Source organism: Mobula birostris, chromosome 28, assembly GCF_030028105.1.
Source record: "Mobula birostris isolate sMobBir1 chromosome 28, sMobBir1.hap1, whole genome shotgun sequence".
Taxonomy (NCBI): Eukaryota; Metazoa; Chordata; class Chondrichthyes; order Myliobatiformes; family Myliobatidae; genus Mobula; species Mobula birostris.
In genome coordinates this window covers 28,011,380-28,026,388 of record NC_092397.1, presented here as the reverse complement: position 1 = coordinate 28,026,388, position 15,009 = coordinate 28,011,380, and the positions used below count along the sequence as shown (strand labels likewise).

The following is a 15,009-nucleotide window of genomic DNA, read 5'->3' as shown; positions in this document are numbered from 1 at the left end:
CACCTCTGGGACAGGAGAAAATAAGGTACTTTTCAGTTTTAGACAAGGTGGGCGAACGTGATCAGGCAAAAGAAAAGCCGCGGATCTGGTGAGACCAACTGAGTGACTGACTGTTATCATCGGACTTTTGTTTCTGTTATATGAACAACACAACTGTGGGGAATGTCCGGCACGGAAGTCTATGGTAATGAAAGGAGGAGACAAAAAACGGGATCAAAGACCAGGTGGGCGGCGATCGAAGATGGGTATTCGTTGCACAAGAATCAGAGTAACGCACACAAAACACGAGAGGATATCAGCAGGTCAGTCTGCACCTATGGAGAGAAATAAGAAATCGAAGTGTCAGGCCCTGTTTGGGACTCAATGTTGTGAGGGAAGAGGCGAATGGACAGGCGCAGCATTCTTCCGTTTCAATAACTGCCAGAAGGGAAATCAGTGGGGAGTGTGCAGTCGTGGCCGAATTGTTTGGCGATGCACCCGGAATCCATTGGGATTTCCTCGCGCAGCTTCGAGTCCTGACAACGGTATATATCCAACATTTTGTGTTTGATATGGTCCGTGACTCTCTGATGCAAACCAGTCATGTAGATTGTGAAAAACCGGGTCCAGCCCAGCAGCGATTGTTGGTCACGTTCTACAACGCAGAATTGAACCATTTGTTCCTACTTTCCGCAAAACTTGTCTCTGCGGCGCATCGGCGATCGCGTCCGGCTGTTAACCGACAGGCTGGCGGCCAGTGATCCGGCAGATTTGTTTCTGTTGTGTTTCATTGGCAGCTGGGAAACGCTGCGCTGAACGGAAGCCAGGGCTCCCTACTGCGGCCGCGATGGGAATTTAAACTGTTATATTTTAGACACATGTACCGAGATACAGAGAAAACCTTGTTCATACTGTCCCTGGAGATGAAATCATTACACAGTGCATTGAGATCGCACAAGGTAAAGCAATAACAGACTGCAGAATAAAGTGTAACAGCGACAGAGAAAGCACAGCGCAGGTAAATAAGGTGCAGCATCATAACGAGGTGGATTGTGAGGTCAAACGTACACCTTATCGTACTAAAACGATTCAGTGGACAGAACAGCGGGACTGAAACTATCCATGAGACTGCGATACGTTCTTTCAGGCTTTTGTTCTTTCTGCCCGATGGAAGAGGGGAAAGGAGAGAATATCCGGGATGCGGGGTGTCTTTTGTCAGGAATCTGTCTGTTCGATTTGACCAGAAAGTGCATTTCCTGGAGCGGAGTGCTAGGAACTAACGGACGTGCCAGGGCTAATGTGTTTTTCTTTTAATCTGGCGTCCTCGATCATTCAGTCGGAGTCAGTTCCTTTCATCCCGGTTGAAGGACGAAAATTCAATCTCTGGTCTACGACAGTGAATGATAATTAATATAACGCTGAGAATCATAGCAAAATGCCCATGAATTAGTGTGAGTTGTCCACTTGGTCCCCGGAGTTCCATGTACATAGTGTTCTGAAAGAGGTTATTTTAGTCTAAAATTGTAGATTTTTAAATGGCCGAGAATCGAACTCGGGTCTGCTGGTTGGAAAGCAGCCATACTCACCACTGTACCGCAATCGCCTCATGATCGAGTGGCGATTCGGGTAGTGAACCGTCTCCTTTACTATCAGACTCTTTAACCCGATCATCAGTTTCCGATCTGCTTTCTGGAGGATCATTCCTCACTGTTGCAGTACCTGTTCCGACCAGTGGGTGTCGCGTCATTCCGACAGACCGGAGAAACAAAACACTCTGGATTCGGACTGCAGGGAGAATCAGCTCTTGAGAGAATCGGAGCTCGAAATGGTTCCCCGCCTCACGCATCAGGGAAAGGGAAAACAAACCCTGATGATAAATGTTTCAAACAATTCAAAGAACAAGCAGTTGGACGTTAATCGGAGTCCTTCCTTTGGCCAGTCTTTGAAAGCATCGACTGAATTGCTAAAGAATCCTGAGACCCCTCCAGTCACACAGTGAGAGGGGATGGGTGAAAGGTGCCAGATCCACTCTCAACAAACAGACATCAAAGTGACTCTGAGCCCTCCTGTACCCTGACATCCGTATGATCGCCCTGATCAAGGGTCCAGACAGAAGCGTCGACGGTTTACTCTTTTCCATTGATGCTGCCTGGACTGCTAAGTTCCTGCAGCATTTTGTGTGCATTACCTTGAGTTTCAGTATCTGCAGGTCTTCTCTTGTTTGTAATCCGTTTGACAGATCCATACCCTCGTTTATTCCTCATTAGTGTGGCGGTTAATCTCGCCTGCTGTCAACCGTGAGATTAGGGTTCCATTCCCCGACGTGGAGACCGTTTTCCTGCTGGAAATGAAAACTGGAAATACAAGAGAACTTTTTTGGATAAATTCATTTGTTGAAGTGGTTGTTTAGAATATGAAACAACCTAGTCGGCAGATAGTCCTGGACTGGAGAGTTTACCGAGAACGTTGTGTTCAGCATCTTTTCCCAAGTGTTCCCTCATCGAGTCTGTAATTGTGCACCGTTCGGCGTGACACTCGGTGACCGAATCCGTCACTTTGAAACATTAAACAAGGTCTGTTGCTATGAGATATAAACTCCTGCAATTTCCAGCACTCATGCCGATTCCGTCAGTGTGTCTGAGTGACTGTAGAAGGTAGGGAGAAGAACAGCTGAGACACTTTGGAAAGAATAATACCAAGTGAGAAATGTGTTTATTGCCCGGTTTAAATCCACCCCGTCCCTTTCCCAGCCTCGGACCCGCTGTGTAGACGCTCCGAAAGTGAACTAAGGCAAGGAATGGCGAAGTTTCACTCTATGACGTCATTCACACGAGAGCATGCGCAGCGTCGTTCCGCCCCTTGACCTGATTGACAGCGGACAGCAGAACACGTCCCCGGGAGCGGTTTTCCAGCAACCGGGGATGGAGAGCTCCTGGGCCCGGGAGTAGGGCGCTACCAGTGTCCTCCTTCCGGCAGTAGCGCATCGCTCCGGGAGCGGCTCTGCAGATAGGCTCGGAGATCGGCACTGACTCCGGAGATGACGGCTGGGAGAAAGAGGCGGAGTGTAACAGCAACTGAGCTCGGAATGCAGAGTGTGTGGGTAGAGAGAGGCTGTTCCCGGGCCGGGGTAGGTAGGCCGGTGAAGGCGGGGTGGGAAGGAGCTGCCGGGGACGTGCATTGCTGCTGCTTCTCCCCATGTCTGTCTCGGTACCATATCCGAAGCGGACGTTGGTGACCATCGTTTTCCATATTGATCTATCCTTCGTTCATTGGATGACTTCCATTTCCTCGATGTGTAAACAGCTGGCTAGGCCTTTGATGTCCATAAGCCGAGGTCTTCCTCTAGGTTTACTCTCCTCTATCTTTCCAGACAGCATGATATTTTCTAGCTCATCTTTCTGCATGATGTGTCCATAGAACCATAGAAACTACAGCATAGAAACAGGCCCTTTGGCCCTCCTTGGCTGTGCCGAACCACTTTCTGCCTAGTCCCACTGACCTGCACACGGACCATATCCCTCCATACACCTCCCATCCATGTATCTGTCCAATTTATTCTTAAATGTTAAAGAACCCGCATTTACCACCTCGTCTGGCAGCTCATTCCATACTCCCACCACTCTCTGTGAAGAAGCTCCTCCTAATGATCCCTTTAAACTTCCCTCCCCCCCGACCCTTAACCCATGTACTCTTTTTTTTTTTTTTTTTTTTTTTTTTTTTTTTCTCCCCTTACCTCAGTGGAAAGAGCCTGCTTGCATTCACTCTATCTATACCCATCATAATTTTATATACCTCTATCAAATCTCCCCTCATTCTTCTACGCTCCAGGGAATAAAGCCCCAACCTACTCAACATTTCTCTGTAACTGAGTTTCTCAAGTCCCAGCAACACCCTTGTAACCTTTTCTGCACTCTTTCAACTTTATTTATATCCTTCCTGTAATTTGGTGACCAAAACTGAACACAATACTCCAGATTCGGCCTCACCAATGCCTTATACAACCTCATCATAACATTCCAGCTCTTATACTCAATACTTTGATTAATAAAGGCCAATGTACCAAAAGCTCTTTACGACCCTATCTATGTGTGACGCCACTTTTAGGGAATTTTGTATCTGTATTCCCAGATCCCTCTGTTCTACTGCACTCCTCAGTGCCTTACCATTAACCCTGTATGTTCTACCTTGGTTTCTCCTTCCAACGTGCAATACCTCGCACTTGTCAGTATTAAACTCCATCTGCCATTTTTCAGCCCATTTTCCCAGCTGTTCCAAGTTCCTCTGCAAGCTCTGAAAACCTTCCTGACTGTCTACTACACCTCCAATCTTTGTATCATCAGCAAACTTGCTGATCCAATTTACCACATTATCATCCAGATTATTGATATAGATGACAAATAACAATGGACCCAGCACTGATCCCTGTGGCACACCACTAGTCACAGGTCTCCACTCAGAGAAGCAATTCTCTACCACCACTCTCTGGCTTCTTCCATCAAGCCAATGTCTAATCCAATTTACCACCTCTCCACGTATACCTAGCGACTGAATTTTCCTAACTAACCTCCCATGCGGTACCTTGTCAAAGGCCTTACTGAAGTCCATGTAGACAATATCCACTGCCTTCCTTTCGTCCACTTTCCTGGTAACCTCCCTGGAAAAACTCCAACAGATTGGTCAAACATGACCTACCATGTACAAAGCCATGTTGACTCTCCCTAATAAGCCCCTGTCTATCCAAATGCTTGTAGATTCTGTCTCTTAGTACTCCCTCCAATAACTTACCTACTACCGACGTTAAACTCACCAGCCTATAATTTCCTGGATTACTTTTCGATCCTTTTTTGAACAACATGAGCCACTCTCCAATCCTCCGGCACTTCACCCGTAGACAGCGACATTTTAAATATTTCTGCCAGGGCCCCCGCAATTTCAACACTAATCTCCTTCAAGGACCGAGGGAACACTCTGTCAGGTCCCGGGGATTTATCCACTTCAATTTTCCTCAAGACAGCAAGGACCTCCTTCTTTTCAATCTGTACAGTTTCCATGGTCTCACTACTTGATTCCCTCAATTCCATAGATTTCATGCCAGCTTCCTTAGTAAATACAGACGCAAAAAACCTATTTAAGATCTCCCCCATTTCCTTTGGTTCTGCACAAAGCCGACCACTCTGATCTTCAAGACCAATTTTATCCCTTACAATCCTTTTGCTCTTAATATACTTGTAAAAGCTCTTTGGATTATCCTTCACTTTGACTGCCAAGGCAACCTCATGTTGTCTTTTAGCCCTCCTGATTTCTTTCTTAAGTATTTTCTTGCACTTCTTATTCTCCTCAAGCACCTGATTTACCCCCTGTTTCCTATACATTTCATAGAACTCCCCTTTTTTTTTTTATCAGTGTTGCAATATCCCTTGAGAACCAATTTGCCTTTAATCCTAGGAATCTGAGTTGCCTTTCTTATTGTAGGTATGAGTGATCAAACTGCTTGGGCTCTTCTGAGAACTTCTTCATTCGATGTGTGTGGTCCATGATATTTTTAACATTCTCCTGTAGGACCATAATTCAGCTGCTTCTAGTCTTTTCCATTTCTGGGGAAATGGTCCAGCATTCACTTTCATAAGTCAGGATAGAATAAATGTAGTACTGCAGTATTCTGTTTTTAGTATACGTGCTCATCTTTCTGTCTGTTAATATGGTCTTCATTTTTTGGAAAGCTTATTTCATCATTGCTATTCTGTGTTTGATAACTGTGTCGCACCTGCCATTACTTGTTAGTAGACTGCCAAGATATCTGAATGTGTTGACTTGTTTGATGTTTGTATTTCTGTGTATTTCTCACATTGTGGGATGTTTGTCTTGAGATGACCGTGCTTTCTGTCTTCCTGGTGTTGATTGAGAGGCCTCTGCGATTACTTTCTGCTGCCACTATAGTGAATATTTCTTGAAGTTTTGTTTCTGAGTCAGCTATTATTACGATGTCATCATCCCCATACAAGGGGGAATCCTTGTTTAGTCAGTCTTTTTTCATCTTTGTTTTTGCAGGACACGGAGCCAGACAGGTTTACAAAGAGCGGCTGTTGCAGGATCCCGGAGAGAAGTGTGAGGGGCCCAGTTTGTACTGGGACTCTTTAGCTCCGGCTGAGCGGTGAGCCCCATGGGAGAGGTGAGATTAAATGTGAGCTGTGCCCATCTGCCTGTACCACAGTCAGTTCAATTCGCAGATCTGTGGCAGGGTGAGTCCGCCCCTCTCGGTGTGCAGCTGCCTCATCTGCTCAGTAGAAGCTGAGAACTGCAGCCCTACAGCGGTGTCTCACTCTGGCAATGGCTGCACTGACCGCTTCACACAACCATCTGCCTTTAACCTCTCCTTCGCTGACCCAGTTCCCTCCTGCTTCCCACAGACAAACAGTTCTATCAACTCTGCGCTTCCCTGCTCAGGGCAATGTTTGATCAACAGACCCGTTTATTATTTTAAAAAAAAAAAAAAAAAAAAAAAAAATGGAAGTGTGGTCTTTAACGCATATTTCTCCTGCATGTGCTGGGGAAAAGGACATGAATGGCAGGGAGCTCAGGACAGTTGTCTTTAGGGAAGAGCATCTCACAGTAGATCAAGTGCTGTTGTTGTTTACATAGAAACACCACCGACCATTCGCTCCGCTATCCTGTACAGAACATGTACTTAACTTAGAAATTCCCTATTTTCTCTATTTTTTTTCTAAGCACAATATACCTGTTCAGGAGTCTCCTACAAACCCTATTGCTTCTGCCTCCACAACCATCACCGGCAGCACTCACTGCTCCTTGCCAAAAAAAAAAAACTTACCCCTGACATCTCCTCTGCACCTTCTTCCAAGCACCTTAAAACTGTGGCCTCTCGTGCTAGCCATTTCAGTCCTGGGAAAAAGCCTCTGACTATCTACATAACCAATGCCTCTCATCTTATACACCTCTATCAGGTCATTTCTCAGCCTCTATTGTCCCAAGGAGAAAAGGCCAAGTTCACTCTGCCTATTCTCATAAGACATTCTCCCCAATCAAGGCAACATCCTTGTAAATCTCCCTTTTTATAATTTCCATATCTTTCATGAAGTGAGGTGACCAGAACTGAGCCCAGTACTGCAAATGGGATCTGACCAGGACCCTATATAGCTGTAACATTACCTCCGGTCATATAACTGCCCACCTGGACACAGGGTGAAAGGTCATCGAACAATAATAATACAAAGAGGATACAGACAGTCGTTTTTCAGATGGTTAGGAAGTTAAAAGAAATGCAAGAGTAAACCTCGGCCGACGGCAATCGAAGGTGGTGGTGGTAGGGTACAACAATAGTGGAGGAACTTAGTAAGCTTTTTGCGTCTGCCATTTCATGTTGAGGATACCAGCAGTATGCTAGAAATTCCAGATGTCACCTGGACCGGATGAAATACACCGTGGGTTTATGAAAGAAATGGGTGATGATATCACAGAAGCGTTAATAGTGATTATTCAAGAATGACTGGATTCTAGAATGGTTCAGTCAACTGGAAAATTGCAAAAGTAATTTTACATTTACAAAGGACAGGATATTACAGACTGGTTGGCATGGATTTTACGTTGGGGAAAATGCTGTAGTCCATTCGTAAGGATGTGCTTTCAGGCATCTGATAAAATAGTCCGGCCAACATGGTTTTCTTAAAGAGAAATCTGGCCACACAAATCTGTTGGAATTCTTTGGAGAACTAGCAGACAAGATAGAGAAAGAAGAGTCAGTGGGTGTTTACTTGGATTTTCAAAAGGCCTTTGTCAAGTGATGCAAAAAGGCTGCTAAACTAAACTAAAGCTCATGGCATTGCAGGAAAGATACGAGAATCGAAAATATATCGGCGACTGGTGGGAGGTAAAGTCTGGGAATAAATATGGCATTTTGAGCTGTTTGTCGGTAACTAGGTGTGTCCTGGAGGGGTCTCTGCCTTGTACCTTATCTGTCAATGATCTGGATGATGAAATTGATGGCTTTGCATGTGATAGAAAATTAGATGGAGGGGCTGGTTCTATTGATGAGGCAGAAAGTCTGCAGAAGGTCTTGGAGAATGGGCAACTAAGTGGAAGATGGGATACAGAGTACGATAATGTATGGTCAGGCACATTGATAGAAGACATAGAAGTGTGGACTATTTCCCCAATGGGGACCAAATTCAGAAATCGGACGTGCCAATGTGCTGGGGCGTTCTCGTGCAGGATTCCCTAAAGCATAAATTGCAGGTTGAGTTGGTGGTAAGGAAGGCAAATACAATTTTAGCATTCACTCTGCCAGGACTAGCAAATAAAAGCAAGGATCTAATGAAGATGTATTGTGAGACATTGATCAGATTCATTTGGAGCATTGTAGACAATTGTGGGTCCATTTCTGATAAAGGATGCGCTGGCATTGGAGTGGGCCCAGGGAAGTCTCACGACAATGATCCCAGAAAGAAACGGTGAAGCTACAAGGACTATTTGACTGCTCTAAGCCTCTACTCATTGGAATTCAGAAAAATGAGGGATGATCTCATGGAAACCTATCAAATATTGAAAGGCCTAGATAGAGTGGATGTGGAGAGTATGTCAGTTCTGATTTTCTGACCTCAACGGTGATGGTGAGCCCTATCGACCCGGGACATGGTGATGGGATCCCATGAAAATTGTCCTTCTGCCTCACTATCTGTGTGGTAGCAGTTGTCATGGCCGAGTGATTAGGCGACAGACCAGAAGTTCATTGAGGTTTCACTGCGCAAGTTCCACTGCGGGAGAGGCGGGTCCTCTCAGAGTAATCCGTGTCCACGTAATTTCAAATTTCTTCATTCCTTCTACCAAAGTGTTATTTGTGTCGCCGTCTCGTGATGAAACTATGGAATAAGGAAAATAAAACTTTATTTTATTGCGCTTCAAGGGTCTTGTTATGAATTCAGGGCGTTCATTGGAAATTCTATCGGGTGAGTCACTCTGGACATTCGAGAGATCATCTGCCGCCAACATGGACTGAACTGCTTTCCTGTTGAGCCGCACATCCTCACAATTCCAAATCTCAGGGTTCACTGAGTGTGTGAAGAAATTAGATTATTCTGGAGAGTATCGGCGATCAATGCCTGAGGTGTCCTGACTGGACAAACCTAGTGTCCCTTTGCCGTATCCACTCGGTCATTTAAGGTATCCTTCCGCAGGTAGGGTCCCCTGACTGCCGGCAAGAGAGCGGGGTTGTCTGGATCTCCCTTTCTCAAACGGCGATAGAGGCAGATTCTATTAATGAGTAATGACTCAACTATTCAAAACATATTTATTTTCAGATTTGCCTTCATCCAGGCAAAACAAGAAACTCAAATAACCCAATTAAAACAAAAACACTAAAAACCACTGCGCAGAGAAAGCGACAGAAAGGGGAAAAAAACACGTCATGCAAACAAGAGAAGCAAGCTAACAGCAGCTCGACACAGACTGGGTAACAGATCTGCTCCCGGAGCATCCGGAGTGGCCCCAAAGCCTCCGACCCCAGTTTTCACATCAGCAGGACAGAAAAGCACAGCAGCCCGATCTGCTGCGATCCTTTTGATTCTGTTATTTATTCAATTACATATACGGCACGAGATGTTAACGACACTTCTGGATACAATAAATTAACCCACCTAGGTGTGAGTCAACACATCGTGAAGTTCAAAATACCCAATAACAGTATCCTCCGATAATCTCGGCTGCAGCTCAGCTGGTGTCCAGTGTTCGAACCATTGATGTCTATCCCAATGAACAACCCAGAGGCAAAGAGAGAACGCGGAAGAGACACAGTGGAAGAGTAACTGAATGTGTGACAGCAGGGCCACTGAAACCGGACTCATTAAATAACGTAAAACACATTCACTGCTGACGTGTCGTGAACGAGGCCTCCGGAAGGGTCGGAGCACAGAGACAATAACAGGACGGGGCAGGAGGTAGCAAGCACTGAATGACAGACAGAGTCACGGGCAGACAGACACGCGAGGAAATTATTGACCAAACAGCAGCTCGTGAGGGGAACGATGTGACACCAGCAAAGAATCGACAAATAAAAATGAAGGAAAAGAATGGGAAACGTCCACAACGGAGCAGCTCAGCACCACGTTCAGCCAACAGCAGAGTGGAGCAGCGGGAGCGCGCTGGGCCCATGGTCGTCCAGTCGGTAGAAACCAGCTCCGACTTGTCAAGTTTACCGCAGATTCGGTAATTGAAACTTTTGGGCACTCTGTAAGCTAACTGGAGCGTTGAATGCATGGCATGTTCGCAAGGATTTTGCCTGAGATGGGGAGTTCCGGTATAAACAGAGGCTGGATAGACTACGGGCATTTTCATGGAGTGCTGGAGATGACGGAGATCTTGTAGGTCATATCAAATTAACGGGGGCCATTCAGAATAGTAGCAAACTGTCCTGACGTGTGTAAACCGAGACAGCATGAGATGAAGAACTTCATGCAGATGGCGGCTGGAAACTGGGACCCATGCCGGAGTGGCTAGTGGAGGCAGGTATCCCCACAATATTAGAGAATTGACTGGACGAGCATCTGAATCATCAAGGCACTGGAGGCAATAGCTGGTAAGTGAGATTTTCTTTCCTGGTGAGATTGGTTCTTGATTGTCAGCATGGACGTGGTGGGCCGAAAGGCCTGTTTCAGGGTTGCATGATTCTGTGATTCTATATTACATTTGTTAATCGCATTAAATGGTTTAATTTAATCGCGTATTAGAGAGAGGAATCCCACGGGGTATAAATAGACAGACAGAGTGGCAAGTAGATTGAGAACACTGTGTGAACACATCATCCGACATGTTTTGGTGTGTGCTAGTTTGTTGTGAGAATCTGGTTTATAGTGACAGCAGGAAGCTGCACTGGACGGTTCATCGGGAAAAGTGTGAAAGATAGGAAATCCACCCTTGATCCACTAGACAGCCCAGTGTGAATAACAATTTTACACTCACTCTTCGATTTAAATAGTTTCGGGAATCCGTCGGCAGGTTAGGTCACTCGGACTCTAGAAGTCTGCACGGATCGGTTTCTATGAGGTTTTTACTTCTGATAGTGTCGATGAAAGAATATTAAAAGTCGGTCAACTACGATCGTCGGAAATCGAACCTCCGTCAGTCAATTGACTGGAAGACGGATATGTTCACCACTATATCACCATCGTTCCATCAGTCTGCAGGAGACTCGGGCCCTGAACCGTCTCCAGTGGTATATGATATTAGCTCGGACTGCTTTTTGAATCTGGTCACTCTGATGCAGTTCCTGTTATGTCAAGTTGTGGTCGCCATCCTCCCACAGACCGGAGATACAAACCACCCAGTGAATCACCCGGAATCGGACTGAAGTGAGTAAAATCCATTCAAAATCCAAAGAGCTACAAGTCTTTTCCTACCTGTCGCATTATAAAACCGGAATAATATATGTTCCGATACCATGACCAATTCCTCGTTAGTATAGTGGTTAGTATCCCCGCCTGTCACGCGGGAGACCGGGGTTCAATTCCCCGACGGGGAGATACAAATTTTACTGCATTCTTCAAGATGAAGATTGTCTTAAAAAGACAAATGAAAATGGACAAAGTATTCGGTGTTGAAGCGATCAGTCCACTGGACATTGGGGAGGTGGAATTGGAACATATTGATTAATGAAACTTTACTGAACACATTTGACAAATGTTATCCCATCCAAACCTTTTACAGCATGGGAATCCCAGTCAATATTTGAAAAGTTAAAATCAACTACCAATGCAACTTTATATTTCCTAACACTGTATGTAATTTCTCTACAGATTTCGTCCTCTAAATCCCAGTGATTATTGTGGGAGGGGTCTACTACACAGTATAATTAACATGATCATCCTTTTCATTCTTTAGTACCATCCATATCGGCTCAGTAGACGAGTCCTCCAGTACGTCCTCTCTGGGCCCTAGAATGATAATTTTGTTGATGAGTTATGACATCCATCTATTTCTCATACAACTCCCTGTCATCATGTCACGAAAATTGGAACGTCAGAACATTGAGCTGCCAGTCCTAACCATCCTGCAACTAAGTCTCACTGATAGATAGCATGTAGAACAGTATAGCACAGGAACATGCCCTTTGACCCACAATGTAGTGCTAAACCGATTAAATTAATAGTCAAATGGCCAACTAAACTGATTCCTTCTGCCATCTGAATACTTCATATTCCCTTTCACTCTCCAGATGATCCCACAGCTAGCTGCCCCCTGTAACGTCGGTATGACTGCCTCCCTGTAACTCCTATCTATCAACCCTTCGGTCTTCTGAATGATCCAAAGGTCATCCAACTTCCGTTCCCTAATGTTATCTGTAAGGAAATGCAGCCAGATGCAGTTTTCACAGGTGTAGCCATCAGGAGTATGTGAGGTCTCCCTGCTTCTGACATCCTGAAAGAGGAGCACATCATAGCTCTGGGATCCATTCCTACTGTTCCACCTGTGCAATAAAGACAGAAAGAAAACTTAAGAGACCTCACAGCCACTGCCTCCTTAAACCAAAGCCTCAGTTCTTCACTCTGATACCAGCCATCCCCAAAATGGCTTCTCCGCTTGACTCTAACCTATATTTATTGTGTCTGCCAATTAGTTATCCATTGAAATTATCAACTGAAATTACACAGCTGTGCCTCTTTTACTGGAAAGAAACAGTATCCCAAACTCACCTCTTTATATGGCTACTATCTTGCTCTAAGGTGTTGATTAATTTGAATTCACGGACAGTACAGACATCCTGGGCAGAAAGGCATGCTCTTGTGTTGCTCTGTGCTCTACCAGTTACTGATGGGAAAAGGTAACCAAAGTAAAAGGCAGAGATCGGCATATCTGCTGTCCGAAAGTGAACTGTGTAAATAAAAAGTGTAAAATTAATTCTGAGGTTGGAGTTTATGGTGTCGGCGCCTAACAGCGACTCCTTTTCTTGAATATCTGGAAACAGCTCTATTTCTATTTTTGATATGTTTTTTCTTTTCTCTTTTCAAGGTTCCTTTGAAGACCGTGATCTGGAGTTACACGCTGATTTCAGTTCTTTGCAGGAATGGGAACCGCTGTTACGGCCTCACGACCGGCTGCTTTTCGTTGTATCAAGGATGCAGCCTGAAAGACTAGTGCGCCTTCAGGGTGCCGGATTTTCATGCCCCTGGAGGCAGGCGGATTCGATGTCGGTGCCACCGCAGAAAATTGATGTGTCGTGGGAGTACACGGAAGATCCAAAACAGTGAGCTGGCTGCCGGCTGTGCGCCCAGAGACCTGAGATCTTCGGGCACAGAACTCGGAAAAAAGCGACTCTACAGAACTTTAACACCATGAATTGGCGAGGTTTTTTTTTTTTTTTTTTTGTTATGTCTCCCGCCTCGCTGTGAAACGGGAATACCTCCTTTTTTCCTTATTTGGAGAGAGACAGCCTGGGGTATGTCGAATTACCGGGTGAACAAGCAGTCTTTGGGGTACTGCAAGTCTGTGTCATTATTGATGCTTTGCTGCACACTTGAGTACTTGATGGAAGGTGCAGATGCTTTTTGCTGGCGGGGGAGGTGTGTCGTCATTTTACTGCTGCTTATGTATGCAATGGGGAGCTGTGGGGGCTTTGGGGTGCTAACATTTAACCGTCAATCATTCTTTGGTGCACTCCTCCACTTTTGTGGATGTTTGTGAAGAAGAATAATTTCAGGATGTATATTGTATACGTTTCTGTGGTATTAAGTGTACCTATTGAAACCTAAAACTATGAAAGCTTGGGGCTCCTTATCTTAATGCAGGGAGCATTTGTAGCAGGATAGTGGAGTTGACAACTGTGCTTGATATAACAGTTATTGTAGGGAGAATGTTGTAGGGTGACCGGGACTGGGAGCTCAGTATTCTGGGATATTCAATATTCAGCAGTAGGGAAAGGAGGAGTGTGCCCTTGTTCACTGTGTAGTGGGCAGGGGTAGATGCAGATGCAGGGATAGTGATGGGTAATGGGACTGTGTGGAAATAATGAAAGACAGGGAAAAGGAGATCTGGATACGAGTGGTCTCCATACACCCAAGGCGTTGTCTGCCAATGGGACAAAGCACGACTGGGGAAATATCAAATGGAGGTGAGAGGGGAACTATGCTTGTCATATGTGATTTATTCTGTACATTGATTAAACTAATCAAAGTGGCAAGGTACAGGTAGGAGAAATTTGTGGAGAACTAAGGGATTGTTTCTTCTGATGGTGTGTTACAGAACCTATCCAGAAGCCATTTTAGATGTTTTTTTTTTTGTTTTTCCAATTAGTTTGTGCAATTAATAACTTATGGTGAAGGATGCCGAGGAGGAGGCGAACACAACATGGGAGAATGCCAGAGCCAGTTTGATTGTGAACAACCAGGTCCAGAACCAATGTCAACCTAAATGAAGTCAGTTACACACTGACACTGAGCTCAAGAGTCAGTCAGTTATGATGCAGCTTTATAAAACCAAATCAACATGGTTTGCTCAAAGGTAACTCATGTTTGACAAACCTAATGGAGTTCTTCCAAGATGTAACCAGCAGTGTGGATAGAGGGAACCTGTAGTGTGCTGTGTGTGGATTTTCAGAAGGCATTTGACAAAGTGTCCTATGAAATGCTGGTCAAAAGACCAGAGGTCACAATGTTGGAGGAAGTGTTCTGACATCAATTGAAGACTGATTATCACGTAAAAGACAATAATCGAACTGTGTCGCCACTTTCAGGGAGGTCGGAACTTGGATCCCAAGATCTTTCTGCTCAGCAATACTGATAATGATCTTTCCCTTGACGGTGTAGTATCTCCTTACATGTGCCCTTTCGAGAAGGAACAGCTCATATTTATCTGAGTAAAAGTCTCAGCCCCCATCTTCAACTGAACGATATAATGCGTTGCCATCTTCTACATTACACTCAATTCCACCAATCTTGGTATCAGCAATAAATATACTAACCAATGCATCTACCCGTTCGCCCAGGTCATTATATATATCACAAACAACAATGGCCCTTGCACAGATCT

At 45.0% G+C, this 15,009-nt stretch overlaps 1 protein-coding gene, 1 long non-coding RNA gene and 1 other non-coding gene across 3 annotated transcripts in view; 2 read left to right on the top strand and 1 right to left on the bottom strand.

Moving 5' to 3' along the window:
* LOC140188910 (uncharacterized) overlaps window positions 1-15,009 on the bottom strand; it is an 838,801-nt gene that overhangs the window by 315,923 nt on the left and 507,869 nt on the right. The gene's annotated exons all lie outside the window — the stretch shown is intronic.
* On the top strand, window positions 2,859-14,156 carry LOC140189089 (uncharacterized). Its single transcript, XR_011883447.1, has 3 exons — window positions 2,859-3,106; window positions 6,028-6,148; window positions 12,994-14,156. It is a non-coding gene; the product is annotated as an uncharacterized lncRNA (long non-coding RNA).
* Window positions 11,435-11,506, top strand: trnad-guc (transfer RNA aspartic acid (anticodon GUC)). The gene has a single exon. It is a non-coding gene; the product is annotated as a tRNA-Asp (tRNA).